The 14125-nt window shown below is 40.8% G+C and overlaps 1 protein-coding gene and 1 pseudogene across 10 annotated transcripts in view; both read right to left on the minus strand.

Moving 5' to 3' along the window:
* ARMH4 (armadillo like helical domain containing 4) overlaps positions 1-14125 on the minus strand; it is a 230560-nt gene that overhangs the window by 40963 nt on the left and 175472 nt on the right. The gene's annotated exons all lie outside the window — the stretch shown is intronic.
* Positions 2123-4082, minus strand: LOC123840921 (small ribosomal subunit protein uS2-like; annotated as a pseudogene).

The raw sequence follows: 14125 nt of genomic DNA on the forward strand, positions 1-14125 counted from the left end.
GGTTCCAAATGGGACTACTGGAAATGACTCAACTAATGTTTTGGACACTAATCATCTCAAAAGTACCCTGTAAATACCAATTCACACCACATCACTCACCAAAAATATGCCACAAAACCCTCTGAAGCAATAACTCCCCCTGCCTATGGCGTTTATGGGGAAATGATGACCAGCTACAGGCTATGGGCTTTGACCAGAGCCAGCAGTTATTAATGCATAGGAAAAATTTTATACTCTGGTTCGTTTTTCCAAAGGCAGCATCCTTCCATGTGCGCAGAATATAAAACCCTGGATGCTGCATTATGTGTGAGTTCCCTGGTATATCTGAAGAGCCCGGTTGACTCCCTTGTGACCACGGCTACAGATTTCAAGCAATTGAAAAGGTAAGTAACAGGACCTGTCAAGAGGCTGTTTATGGTTTTAAGCCATGTCGTCAATACACAGAAAACAAAGTGAGATTCAGACAAACTAAAACATAAAACTGTCCTAGAATCTGCAAAAAGGAAAAATGCTTTCAATGTCTTTGTATTAAGTCCATTGGACTATTGTCCATCTTACCATCTTAATCAATACTGGATTAGTTTTTGAATCTTATTTAATATGATCACAATTTCAACTTTATATGGACTTTTCCTGAGCTATAGTTTGTTCACTCTTTCACTTTGTGTGCCTACACTGAAAAGACTGAGTAATTCATCTCTAGAGTCTCCTAAACAGGGTAGTAAAAGCAGCATTAATGAGTCAGCTTTGCTGTTGTCTCCTCATAACTGTCACTAACAGGGAATAGCTTGTTCTTGGCTTTGTACTCTCACTACACCAATCTGCCTCTTTATTCTAACTCCATAGAGCTTGTGGAAGGCAATTTGGTCCTAATTCAAACAGATAAATCGACCACCATCAGCAAACACCAGTGAAGGCCTGGTAGGGATATAAAGATTTTGAAACTATCTTTACCCCTTCATAGCTGATGTTCCTCCAAAACCATGGTTTGATCACTGGGGCTGCAGCGTGTGTGAGTCTTAGATCCAGATATTGCTAGCAAGGAATAACTGGACAACTATGACATTGATCTTGTAGATCATCCCTATAGACCTGTGCCCAGAGATTCTGTATTAAGAGATGTACAATAAGGCAACCACATGGAGCATTTCCAAGTCAGAATACTATTTACAAATGCTTCTTTAGCTGCAAGAGGCCACTGCTTCTTCAGAGCAATCAATACCAGGGAGAAAGTTATCTCTAAGGTGTGTGGGCTGCCATGGGGTTTGCATAGAATATGTACAGCAAATGCACAAAGGGAAGATATTTTCAGAGTTCCTGGACTCCCAAACTTCCTCTATGTGTTTTCCTAATGGTCACAATGATGAACTATGTATCTATTATCTTGATTTTCTCTGTCTCTCTTCCTCTCCAGGTCTTCCCAGCTGGGACCACTGACACAGCCTTGGCCTTCCTTGGTTTCCAAGGTAATGATGACAGAAGAAGCCTGCACCAACAGGCCCTGCTTGAGCCCCTTGGCTGCACTGGTAAGGCTTAGAATTAATTTGCATTCCAGATGCCATGTTGCACCCCAACCTGGTGAGGTTCCTCCATGAGTATCTTGGCCCACAGTCCCTTGCAGCCCTACTCCTCAGCCCTGAACAGACTCAGTCCAAAGACCCAAACTCCTAATTCTGATCAGTTGCTCAGTCTAAGACCAGAGACCTTCCCTGAGTTCCAGCTCACTGGCAAGGAGTCCCTGAAATCCTGCCTGGTTTACACCAGTCCTTCCTCTAAGGGTTGACCCTGGCACCTTACCTGCCAGAATCCAATTCTTATACTTCTAGCCCACCTCCTACTGGTGACAACCTTCCCTGTCTAACACCACACATGAACCACTTCTGGATTTCTGCTCTGCTCAGCCAAACTCACTGGCTGTCTTAGAATCCATCTTTTCTGAAATCGGGACTGAAACTGTTGATTTCCATCAGACATCATGCCTGGTTCCCCTGTTATCCCTTCCAAAGCTACAGTTTGGTTTCTTCAAAAAGACGATTTTTTTTTTTTTTTTTACAAACTGTTTATTTTCCGTCAACCTTTTCCATTTCTATTTCCATTTTGTTTGCCTTTGTGGAAGAGCAGCTTAAGACCACTCAGTGGTTGTTCCTACCTATTCAGTGGCCTGAGCAGTGGGAGCTGCAGACCAGTCTTCCGTGGCCGGCTGGGCACTCCAGTCTTCAGTAGAGAGCTGCTGAATAGGCACTGAGGGCACCTGCATGCCTTCAGACCAGTCTGCGACTTCAGACTGAGTAGCAGTGAACTCAGGAGCTGGAGCCGTCCATTCACCCTGAAATTCCTCCTGGGTCACAGCCTTTGCAGCAGTGGCCTGCTCTTCCTTTTCAATCTCTTCAGGATCTCTGTAGAAGTAGAGATCAGGCATGACCCCCCATGGGTGTTCACGGGAAATGGTGCCACACATGCGCAGAACTTCCCTGGCCAGCATCCACCACATCAGACCCACTGAGTGAGCTCCCTTGTCGTTGCAAGTGATGGCAATGTCCACATGGCGCAGAGGAGAGTCGGTGTTACACAGAGCAATGGTAGGCAGGTTAACACAGGACGCCTCTGTAAGAGGCTGGTGGTCAGCCCTGGGATCAGTAACCACCAGAAGTCTTGGCTCCCGGAAGGCTGCTGGGATCTGGTTAGTGAAGGTTCCAGGAGTGAAGCGGCCAGCAATAGGAGTGGCTCCGGTAGCAGCAGGAAATTTCAGCACAGCTCGCTGGCCAGTATTCCTGGACGATATGACACTGACATCAGCTGGGTTTTCTTTTCTTTCTTTTTTTTTTTCCATGCAGAACGTGCCCTCTTTAATACCCATCACCAGGCTAACCCATCCTCCCACGCCCCTCCCCTCTAGAACCCTCAGTTTCTTTCTCAGAGTCCATCGTCTCTCATGGTTTGTCTCCCCCTCCAATTTCACCCCTTCATTCTTCCCCTCCTGCTATCGTCTTCTTTTTTTTTTCTTAACATATATTGCATTATTTGTTTCAGAGGTACAGATCTGTGGATTCAACAGTCTTGCACAATTCACAGTGCTCACCATAGCACATACCCTCCCCAGTGTCTATCACCCAGCCACCCCATCCCTCCCACCCCACCCCCCACTCCAGCAACCCTCAGTTTGTTTCCTGAGATTAAGAATTCCTCATATCAGTGAGGTCCTATGATACATGTCTTTCTCCGATTGACTTATTTCGCTCAGCATAACACCCTCCAGTTCCATCCACGTCGTTGCAAATGGCAAGATCTCATTCCTTTTGATGGCTGCATAATATTCCATTGTATATATATACCACCTCTTCTTTATCCATTCATCTGTCGATGGACATCTTGGCTCTTTCCACAGTTTGGCTATTGTGGACATTGCTGCTATAAACATCGGGGTGCACATACCCCTTCGGATCCCTACATTTGTATCTTTGGGGTAAATACCTAGTAGTGCAATTGCTGGATCGTATGGTAGCTCTATTTTCAACTTTTTGAGGAACCTCCATCCTGTTTTCTAGAGTGGTTGCACCAGCTTGCGTTCCCACCAGCAGTGTAGGAGGGTTCCCCTTTCTCCGCATCCAAGCCAACATCTGTCATTTCCTGACTTGTTAATTTTAGCCATTCTGACTGGTGTGAGGTGGTATCTCACTGAGGTTTTGATTTGGATTTCCCTGATGCCGAGTGATGTTGAGCACTTTTTCATGTGTCTGTTGGCCATTTGGATGTCTTCTTTGGAAAAATGTCTGTTCATGTCTTCTGCCCATTTCTTGATTGGATTCTTTGTTCTTTGGGTATTGAGTTTGATAAGTTCTTTATAAATTTTGGATACTAGCCCTTTATCTGATACTGACATCAGCTGGGTTTTCAATGGCAACAATAGCACGAGCTGCCAGCAGAAGCTTCTCCCAGGTTCTCTTCAGATTTATGATGTAGATACCATCACTTTTCCTTTTGTAGATGTACTGTTCCATTTGAAAGTCAAGGTTGGTGCCACCTAAATGGGTTCCTGCTGCAAGGAATTTGAGGACATCCTCCTCCTTCATTTGCAGGACATCAAGAGCCAGACATGTGAAAGTTTCCCTTTAAGTTACGATGGGAACACAAAACAATGCCGTATGGACCCTTCCCTGGGTAGCGCGGAAAGGACCAAAAAGAAGATATTTCTAAGAGCTGTAGGAGAAATCAAAACCACGGGACCTGGTAACCACTGAATGTAGAGGCTATGAGATTAAAACATAAAATATGACTGAAGTTTCAATTTGCTAGGACTTTTCTCAGTGCCTTAAGTATATTCCAGAGATCTATCTGTACAACAAATCTGGGAGAGGAGGAAGACTGCTGTATCACATTTCACTTTAAGTGAATGACTCCCCTTGGAGCTGTAGATGATACCAAGTGCAGAGCCTTACACCACAGCTTTCAACAAGGGGGTCAGAAGATGAGCCAGAGGTGAAGGTGAAAGTCAGAATCCAGCTTACAACAGCCCTCTGTTTATATTATCCCACTTACTCCTCACACAAACCCAAGCAGGTAAGATTATCCCCATCTTATCCAGAAAACACTGGGGCTCATAAAGTTTAACTTGCTCAAAATCACTCACTTTCATAATTGTGAAGCTGAGAATTGAGCCTCGATATGTCAGATTCTAACACTAGAACTCTAACCATAAGCTACAATGCCTTCCTATGAGAAACTTAGAAAAGCAGCAACCAGAGGCAGGGAAGACAACCAGAAGGCAATGGATCAAAGGAGCCATGGAGGAGAAAGTGGCCAGTAGGGTCCAGTGCTGCAGAGAGTCAGGTAATGTAAGAACTGAAAGGGACAACGTATGTGGCAAATTATATTTATAGAAATAAGTGCCCATTGTTAGTTATGTGCCAGGAACCATGCTAAATGCTTTAGCTGTATTAATTCTTTTAAACCTTAAAATGGTCCCCAGGGATAGGCTCATTGTATTGATAAACACAAAATAAGACACAGGAAGGTTAAATAATTTGCTTAAGTTCATACAGCTAGCAGGGAGTGGAGTCTGGATTTGAATCCTGGCAAGTGGGCTCCAGGCTCTGCAGGCTTAGTCCTCCTGGGAGGTCTCTCAGCAAGAACAGTTTTGGTGGGGTGATGCAATCCAGCCAACTTGCAGCTTGGCTATGAAGGGAAGGAGAAGAAGAAAGCAGGAGTTCAAGAGGTTAGGGAAGGGGGAGGGGATGTCTTAGTTTCCTAGGACTGTCATAACAAAGTACCACCAACTAAATGGCTTAAAACAACAGAAATGTATTCTCTCAGTTCTAGAGGTTACAAATCCAAAATCAAGATGTTGAAAGGTAGAAATCAACCACAAGAAAAAACCTGGAAAGAGCACAGATATACGAGGTTAAATAACATGTTACTAAACAATGAATGGGTCAACCAAGAAATCAGAGAAGAAATCAAAAATTACATAGAAATGAAAATAAAAATACAACAAACAGTCCAAAATCTTTAGGTTGCAGCAAAAGCATTTGTAAGAGAGAAGTTTATAGCAATACAGGCCTACTTCAAAAAGCAAGAAAAAAAAATCTCATATACACAATCTAACCTCACACCTAAGGAGCTAGAAAAAGAAAAACAAACAAAACCTAAAACCAGCAGAAGGAAGGAAATAATAAAGATTAGAGCAAAAATAAATGATATAGAAACTAAAAAAAAAAAAAAAATAGAACACATCAATGAAACCAGGTGGAGTTGGTTCTTTGAAAAGATCAACAAAATTGATAAACCAAGCCAGAATCATCAAAGAGAGAGAGAGAGAGAACTCAAACAAAATCATAAATGAAAGAGGAGAAATAACAACCAACAACACAGAAATACAAATGATTAAAGAGGATATTATGAAAAGTTATATGCCAACAAATTGGACAACCTAGAAGAAAAGGATAAATTCCTAGAATCATATAACCTACCAAAACTGAAGCAGGAAGAAATAGAAAATTTGAACAGACTGATTACCTGCAATGAAATTGAATCAGTAATCAAAAAACTCCCAACAAACAAAATTCCAAGGCCAGAGAGCTTCACAGCTGAATTCTACCAAACATCTAAAGAAGAGTTAATACCGGGACACCTGGGTGGCTCAGTTGGTTAAGCGGCTGCCTTCGGCTCAGGTCATGATCCCAGAGTCCTGGGATCAAACACCACATCGGGCTCCCTGCTCAGCGGGGAGCCTGCTTCTCTCTCTCCCTCTGCCTGTTGCTCTGCCTACTTGTGATCTCTCTGTCAGAGAAATAAATAAAATTGTTATTAAAAAAAAAAAGAAGAACAAGAGTTAATACCTATTCTTCTTAAACTATTCCCAAAAATAGAAGAAGGAGGAAAACTTCTAAATTCATTCTATGAGGCCAACATTACCCTGATACCAAAATCAGATAAAGACACCACAAAAAAAAAAAGAGAACTATACGCCATTATCTTTGGTGAACATAGATGTAAAAATCCTCAACAAAATATTAACAAACTGAATCCAGGAATACATTAAAAAAATCATTCACCACAACCAAGTGGGATTTATTCCCAGGCTGCAAGGGTGGTTCAATATTCTCAAATCAATCAATGTGATATATCACATCAATAAGAGAAAGGATAAAAACCATATGATCATTTCAATAGATGCAGAAAAAGCATTTGACAAAGTACAACATCCATTCATGATAAAAATCCTCAATAAAGTAGGTTTAGAAGGAACATACCTCAAAATAATAAAGGCCATATATGAAAAACCCACAGCTGACATCATACTCAATGGGGAAAAACTGAGAGCTTTTCCCCTAAGGTCAGGAATAAGAAAAGGATGTCCACTCTCACCCCTTTTATTCAACATAGTACTGAAAGCCCTAGCCACAACAATCAGACAGGAAAAAAGAAATGAAAGGCATTCGAATAGTAAGGAAGAAGTAAAACTTTCATTATTTGCACAGGACCTGGATACTCTATATAGAAAACCCTAAACTCTACCAAAAAACTACGAGAATTGATAAATGACTTTAGTAAGTTTCAGGATACAAAATTAATACACAGAAATCCATTGCATTTCTACACACTAATAGTGCAGCAGCAGAAAGAGAAATTAAGAAGAGAATCCCATTTACAATTGCACCAAAGATAATAAAATACCTAGGAATAAACTTAACCAAAGAAGTGAAAGACGTGTACTCTAAAAATTGTAAAACATTGATGAAAGAAATTAAAGAAGACACAAAGAAATGGAGAGACGTCCCATACTCATGGAGTGGAAGAATACATATTATTAAAATGTCTATACTGCCCAAAGCAATCTATAGAATTTATAGATTTAATGCAATCCCTATCAACATACCAACAGTATTTTTCACAAAACTATAATAAATAATCCTAAAATTTGTATGGAACCACAGAAGACCTCAAACAGCCAAAGCAATCTTGAAAAAGAAAAACAAAACTGGAAGTATCATAATTCCAGACTTCAAGTTATATTACAAAAATGTAGTAATCAAACAGTATGGTACTGGCACAAAAATAGGTATATAAATCAATGGAAGAGAACAGAAAGCCCAGAAATAAACCCACAACTATATGGTCAATTAATCTTCAACAAATGAGGAAAGACTATGCAATGGAAAAAAGATAGTCTCTTCAACAAATGGTGTTGGGAAAACTGGAGAGCTACATGCAGAAGAATGAAACTGGACCACTGTCTTATACCATACCCAAAAATAAACTCAAAATGGATTAATGACCTAAATGTGAGACCTGAAAACATAAAAATCCTAGAAGAGAGCAGAGGCAGTAATTTCTCTGACATTGGTCATAGCAACCTAAAGAAGATGGAATATTACTCAGCCATAAAAAGAATGAAATCTTGCCATTTGCAACAACATGTACAGATCTAGAGAGTATAATGCTACAGGAAATAAGTCAGTCAGAGAAAGACAAATACCAAATTATTTCACTCATATGTGGAATTTAAGAAACAAAAAATAAACAAAGGGAAAAAAAGAGAGCCTTAACTCTTAACTGTAGAGAACAAACAGATGGTTACCAGAAGGGAAGAGGGTGGAGGATGGGTGAAATAGTTGATGAGGATTAAAAGTACACTTAATCTTGAGGTGCCTGGGTGGCTCAGTTGGTTAAGCATCTGCCTCCGGCTCAAGTCATGATCCCAAAGTCCTGGGATCGAGCCTCCCATCAGGCTCCTTGTTCAGTGGGGAGTCTGCTTCTCCCTCTGCTGCTCCCCCTGCTCATGCTCCCTCTCCCTCCTTCTCTCTCTCTCTCAAATAAATAAATAAAATCTTTTTTTTAAAGAAAGTACAATTAGGGTGGGGGGATGGGTTAGCCTGGTGATGGGTATTAAGGAGGGCATGTACTGCATGGAGCACTGGGTGTTATACGCAAGCAATGAATCATAGAACACTACATCAAATAAATAAATAAATAAATAAATAAATAAATAAATAAATAAATAAATAAATAAAAATAAAAAAGAAGGACGGAATCCTCACAGCAAAAAAAAAAGTACAATTAATCTTGATGAACACTGAGTAATATATGGAACTGCTGAATCACTATATCATACACCTGAAACTAATATAACACTGTATGTTAATTAACTGGAATTTAAATACATACATACATATATAAACAAACAAAAGATGTTGAAAGGGCCATGCTCCCTCCAGAGACTCTAAGGGAGGATCCTTCCTTGCCTCTTCCAGTCCCTGGTAGATGCATGTGTTCCTTAGCTTGTGGCAACATCACTGCAATCTCTGCCTCAGTCTTCACATGGCTCCTTCCCCGTGTGTCTGTGTCTCTGTGTCTCCACATGGCATTCTCTTTGTGTGTCTGTGTCCAAATTTCCCTCTTCTAATAGGACATCAGTCACATTGGACTAAGGTCCTTCCTAATGACCTCATCTTGATGAAATCTGCAAAGACCCTATTTCCAAATGTTGCATTCATAGGTCCTAGGGGTTAGGACTTCAACATATCTTTTTGGGGGAGGAGGATACAATTCAACCCCTGACAGGAGCCATGGTCCAAAGGAGGGTTTTTAAGATAAAAATGGGAAGGATGCTCTACAAGCTCTTTTTTTTTTTTTTTTTTTTTAAGATTTTATTTATTTATTTGTCAGAGAGAGAGACAGAACACAAGCAGGGGGAGAGGCAGGCAGAGGCAGAAGCAGGCTCCCTACTGAGCAAGGAGCCCGATGTGGGACTCGATCCCAGGACCCTGGGATCATGACCTGAGCCAAAGGCAGCCGCTTAACCAACTGAGCCACCCAGGCGTCCCTCTACAAGCTCTTTTAAAATAACATTTTATTAAAGATCAGTAGTCAAGTCATGGTTCTTTCCAAATGGGCAGAAAATGTGATTATCTGCATCCTAAGAAAGGCTTGCCATGCCTGGCATATCATTTTCAGTATTCTGCTTTGATTTAATGAGTCTGAGAAGGACAGAGTCTCAGAGCGTTTGCCAGGAACATTCTGGTACTATCCATCTATCACAACCTCCCCAGCTCATGTCTCCCCTGAGCAATAAGAAAGCAGAACCGAGGCCCATGTCAAGCAGCACGGTTAACTCTCAATCACACAGGCTGACAGAGGCAAGAAGTTGTGTAAACACTAAAATGAACAAAAACTTTTCAACTGGCTAGAATTTGGTTGGTCTTTCTATTGATGTTTTCTTAGACAATTTTTAAGAATCGTTTGTAATCCCTCGGTTTATTTTTTAAAATACTGTATTTATTTATTTTTGAGAGAGCGAGAAAGAGAGCATGAGTGGTGGGGATGGGCAGAGGGAGAAGCAGACTCCCGCTGAGCAGGGAGCCCAATGCCGGACTCGATCCCGGGACCCTGGGATCATGACCTGAGCCGAAGGCAGCTGCTTAACCAACTGAGCCACCCAGGTGCACCAGTAATTCCTCAGTTTATATCAAATGGAAGAAGCAATTCAAGTAAGTAGCCTAGAAATAGCTGGGTTAGCAACAAAATCGAATCTGGGAGTAAATGATCAGTGCAGATAATCCACACACTTCTAAGTAAGAATTAGCTACACTTATAATATTAATAATAGGTTGATCCAACACCTAAGACATTGGCATCAAAATTTTACTTTAAATAATTCCAGGGTAGTATTAGTTATATTAAAGAAACTGCCACTTACAACACTTAGGTATTCATTACTTTCTCCCAAAATGTTTAATTATTATCTGCTTCTTCCTGATTAGTTTGACATAGTATCATAAGCATGGAAATTTAGCAAAAACTTTAATTAAAAAACACCAATAAAGAATGAGCAGGTAGTAGCTGTCAAAGAGTATCTAATGCTGTGAGACATTTGTGATTCACACTGTCTTTGCTCTTGAAATTCATAACCACTGTATTCACAGTACTGAAAGAAAAAAATGACACCTCCCAGCCAGGGCAGAAGACATCAACATTATCAAGGGACAAGAGTGCTCTTAAAACAAATACAATATTTTATTCCAATAATGTCAATTATTACCCAAAACTTTTGAAAGACTCCTTTCCTATAATTACCACCAGAGTGTATAAAATATTCTTTTTAATTCTTTCATTAATTTAGCAAATTCTTATTTAGTGCCTGCCATGTATGTGACATTGTGCTAGGTGTCATTGATTTTTTAAAAGATTCAAGAGTAATTCAGAGCAAAATCAGACACATGGTATTGTTAATCAAGCAGGGTAATGCCATTTTTTTTTAAGATTTATTTATTTGAGAGACAGAGAGCAGGGGAGGGGCAGAGGGAAAGGGAGAGAATCTCAAGCAGACTCCCTGTTGAGCATGGAGTCCAACACAGGGCTCAGTCCCATGACCCTGAGATCGCAACCTGAGCCGAAACCAAGAGTCAGATGCTCAACCAGCTGCACCACCAAGGTGCCCCTAGAGTAACGCCATTTAGATCAAAAAAATGTTTCACAGAAAGTATGCTGCCAGGCAAAGTATAGTTCACTCTTTCTGCATCAAAATAGAGCCCTTGAGATGGTTTCAGAATTTCTTCAGAATAAGTCTGGCTGACACCGGACTTTGGAGGATCAATTTTTAGCAAACAATGCCACTGATTTCAGAGAATCTATCCGCATTGCCTTATTGTGTGATTGCAGACACTCTGTCCCCTCAAGCCTCAAGACTCAAATCACACATTCAGGCTGAGCCCACCAGGCATCACCATCATCTAGTATCTTCTCCAGAGACGGTCATCCTTTTTCCAGTTTCCCTTGAAAGATCTAAACAAATGGTGAGTCATTGTGATTTCTATGCACCACTGCAAATATAAAGCACACTCTCACAGAGCTTCCACTCGTGCCTACACTGTCCTTTAGAATGAGCCCATTTCTCTCCCTAATTTGCTCTTCAAGGGAGGGTAAGTGTAAGCCAACACTGCAGATAGACATGAGTAACTGGTTGACCCATTTATACAGCAGTATGACAATGTGTTATCTGCATTTCCTAATACTCATGTCCTTGAGTGTCCTCATATTCCATTTGAGTGTGGGCAGAAACTATGATTTGCTTCTAACTAACAGAATATGGTAAAGGTGATGGGATGTCACTTCTATGATTATGTTACATAAGACTGTAATGTCTGGCTCACTAGCAGGCTTTCTTTCTTGTGAGCTTTCTTAAAGCAAATCACCATGTCTTGAGCTGCCCTACAGGGAGGCCCACATGGCAAAGAACTGAGGGTAGCCTCCAGCCAACCAAAACCTGAAGTCCTCAGTCCTACCACCCACAAGAAATTGAATTCTGCCAACAACCGTGTGAGCTTGGAGGCAGATCCTTCCCCGTTCAAACCCTGAGAGAAGACCACAGTCTCAGCTGACACCTTAAAGCCGAGATCCTATAGCAGAGGACCTTCTGAGCTGTGCCTTGCTCCTAGCATTTCATCTCCACAGCCTTGCTTGTTAGTAGCTTTGCTTGGTTATTCACTTCACATAAAGTGCCCACTAATTGTCAAAAACTCCAGGATAATTCTACAACTATCAACAGCCGGCATGTTTCATGGTCAGTCCGGATTACTGGTATCTCGGTGTGTATCAACATGCTGGAATGTGCCACAGCCATGCCTGTGCATCCTGTGCCAGGGGAGAAAGCCAGTCCTGTTCTTCATAGTTACCTTCTGGAGTAAACAGGGAAACCAAAATAGGCAAATCCATAGAGATAGAAAGCAACCTAGTGATTGCCAGGGCTAGAAGAAGAGAAGAATGAGGAAGGAGGTGCTTAATGGGTACAGGGCTTCCTTCTGGGATGATGAAAATGTCTCGGAACTAGAAAGAGGTGATGGCTGTGTCACACTGTGAATGTATTAAATGCCACTGAATTGTACACTTTAAAATGGTTAATGGTTATTTTATGTTATGTGAATTTTACCACAATCAAACACAAAGAAAAAAAGAGTAACTAGAGATAAGCAGGGACCAAGAAGGCTTTGAAGGTTTCAGAGAAATAATTTTTGAATCATAAAGGAAGGTCAGTCTGGTCACTTTTCCAAGAGGAAAAAATCAAAAGCAGCTTACTACACATTCTACTTCCAGATGCTATATTCATGGATCCTAAAAGGTCGATGACGATAAGACTTACCATTGACATTAAAGATACACATTGACTGTAAGACTTATCTATGATTGTAGAAGCACTAAAATGTAAGAATCATTACACTCAAAGGTAAATACTATCACAGATAAAATAAACATGGTTACTACTAATTTAAGCAGATATGTTTTACTTAACGCATCTACAATGTAACTTAGAATGCACTGATACAAAGTGGAAAAACTCCAATGTCAACTATGGAAAAAATGCATAGACTGGAAGATAACAGGTCATTTGTTTCCTCTGAATAGAGGAATCATGGATGAGTTTTCCCATCTTCTTTAGATGCTTTTGAAAAGTGGCATGAGAGGCTTCCCTCGCCTTTCATCTTCGTGCCTTCCCATCTTCTGCTGGTAGGAAGAGGATGGAGCCCCAGCAGGAGAGTGATAAAGAAGAATCGGAGGAGCCCAAGAAAGAGGGACTTCTGACCACTCATGCACGGAGAGTCAGCACAGCCTGAAAGGACACCCAAAGGAAATGGTAGCAGAACACTTGCACCATTCCCTGGCCTCCGAGTGATTTTGTGGTCCACTGTAAATAAAGGTTCTTTCGGGTGGTAGACAGAGCCAGAAGCCTACCCAGCTGTTTCTGGGCATAAAGCCAGGGTTATACATTTTATCCAAAATTTTTGCTTTGAGCATATACTGCTTCATAGTCAGAATAAACAAACAAAAATGGGGAAATGGACTAATATTAACCCCTGCCTTACTCCCTTTAGTCAACCAAGCAGGTGGTTTTTAGGAGGTGACAGGTCATTTTCTGCTAAAATCATCACCTTAGGAATATATAAAATAAGAAATCCCAAGAGAAGCTGAAATTTCACTTCAAGTAAAGAAAAAAGAATAAGTGAAAGACAGTGTCACATTTCTCTTTGGAAAGTGCTGGCTTTTTCTGAATTCTAATGGACTGTATGTCATTGAAACATTTAAGTGGCCTGAATGATTCTTCTTTTCAGGAGGATAATGGATGTGACACAGGTGCTAAAGGATGAATAGGAAGCAAGAATATGAGGCAAGCAGATACTGAAAAGAGACCTCGTAAAAAGCTTTTAGTTCTTTTTATTATTCACATCCCTGAATGGATATGTCTGCAAATTTATTATAAAAATCAACTTTCCACATTTGGAAATGATGTAGTAGAGTATCAGTTCATTCCTCCCCCTAACCCCCCAAAATACCTCTAGATGATGCTGTTTTTGCATTGAAGTATTAATGTTCCCACCTTAATCTTTACATATTGATTACTACTCACTGACTAGAGTAATTGCCTACACATGAAGTATCTTGTAGCCTTGAAAGATGTTCTTCACTTCTTGGAACATCACATCATCATGCCTGTCATGATTAGACAGTATCACATTTGCCTTGCTCAGCTGAAATGGAGACATTTCACTAGCCTTAATGATGCCTACCTGACAACCAATTCATTTGGGAATGAGCCTAATGTTTTGTCACTGAAGGACACAAAGTAGCTTTCAGA

Source organism: Mirounga angustirostris, unplaced genomic scaffold (genome assembly GCF_029215605.1).
Source record: "Mirounga angustirostris isolate CCGP_5_RB_7025 unplaced genomic scaffold, mMirAng1.0.hap1 SCAF_9, whole genome shotgun sequence".
Classification (NCBI taxonomy): domain Eukaryota; kingdom Metazoa; phylum Chordata; class Mammalia; order Carnivora; family Phocidae; genus Mirounga; species Mirounga angustirostris.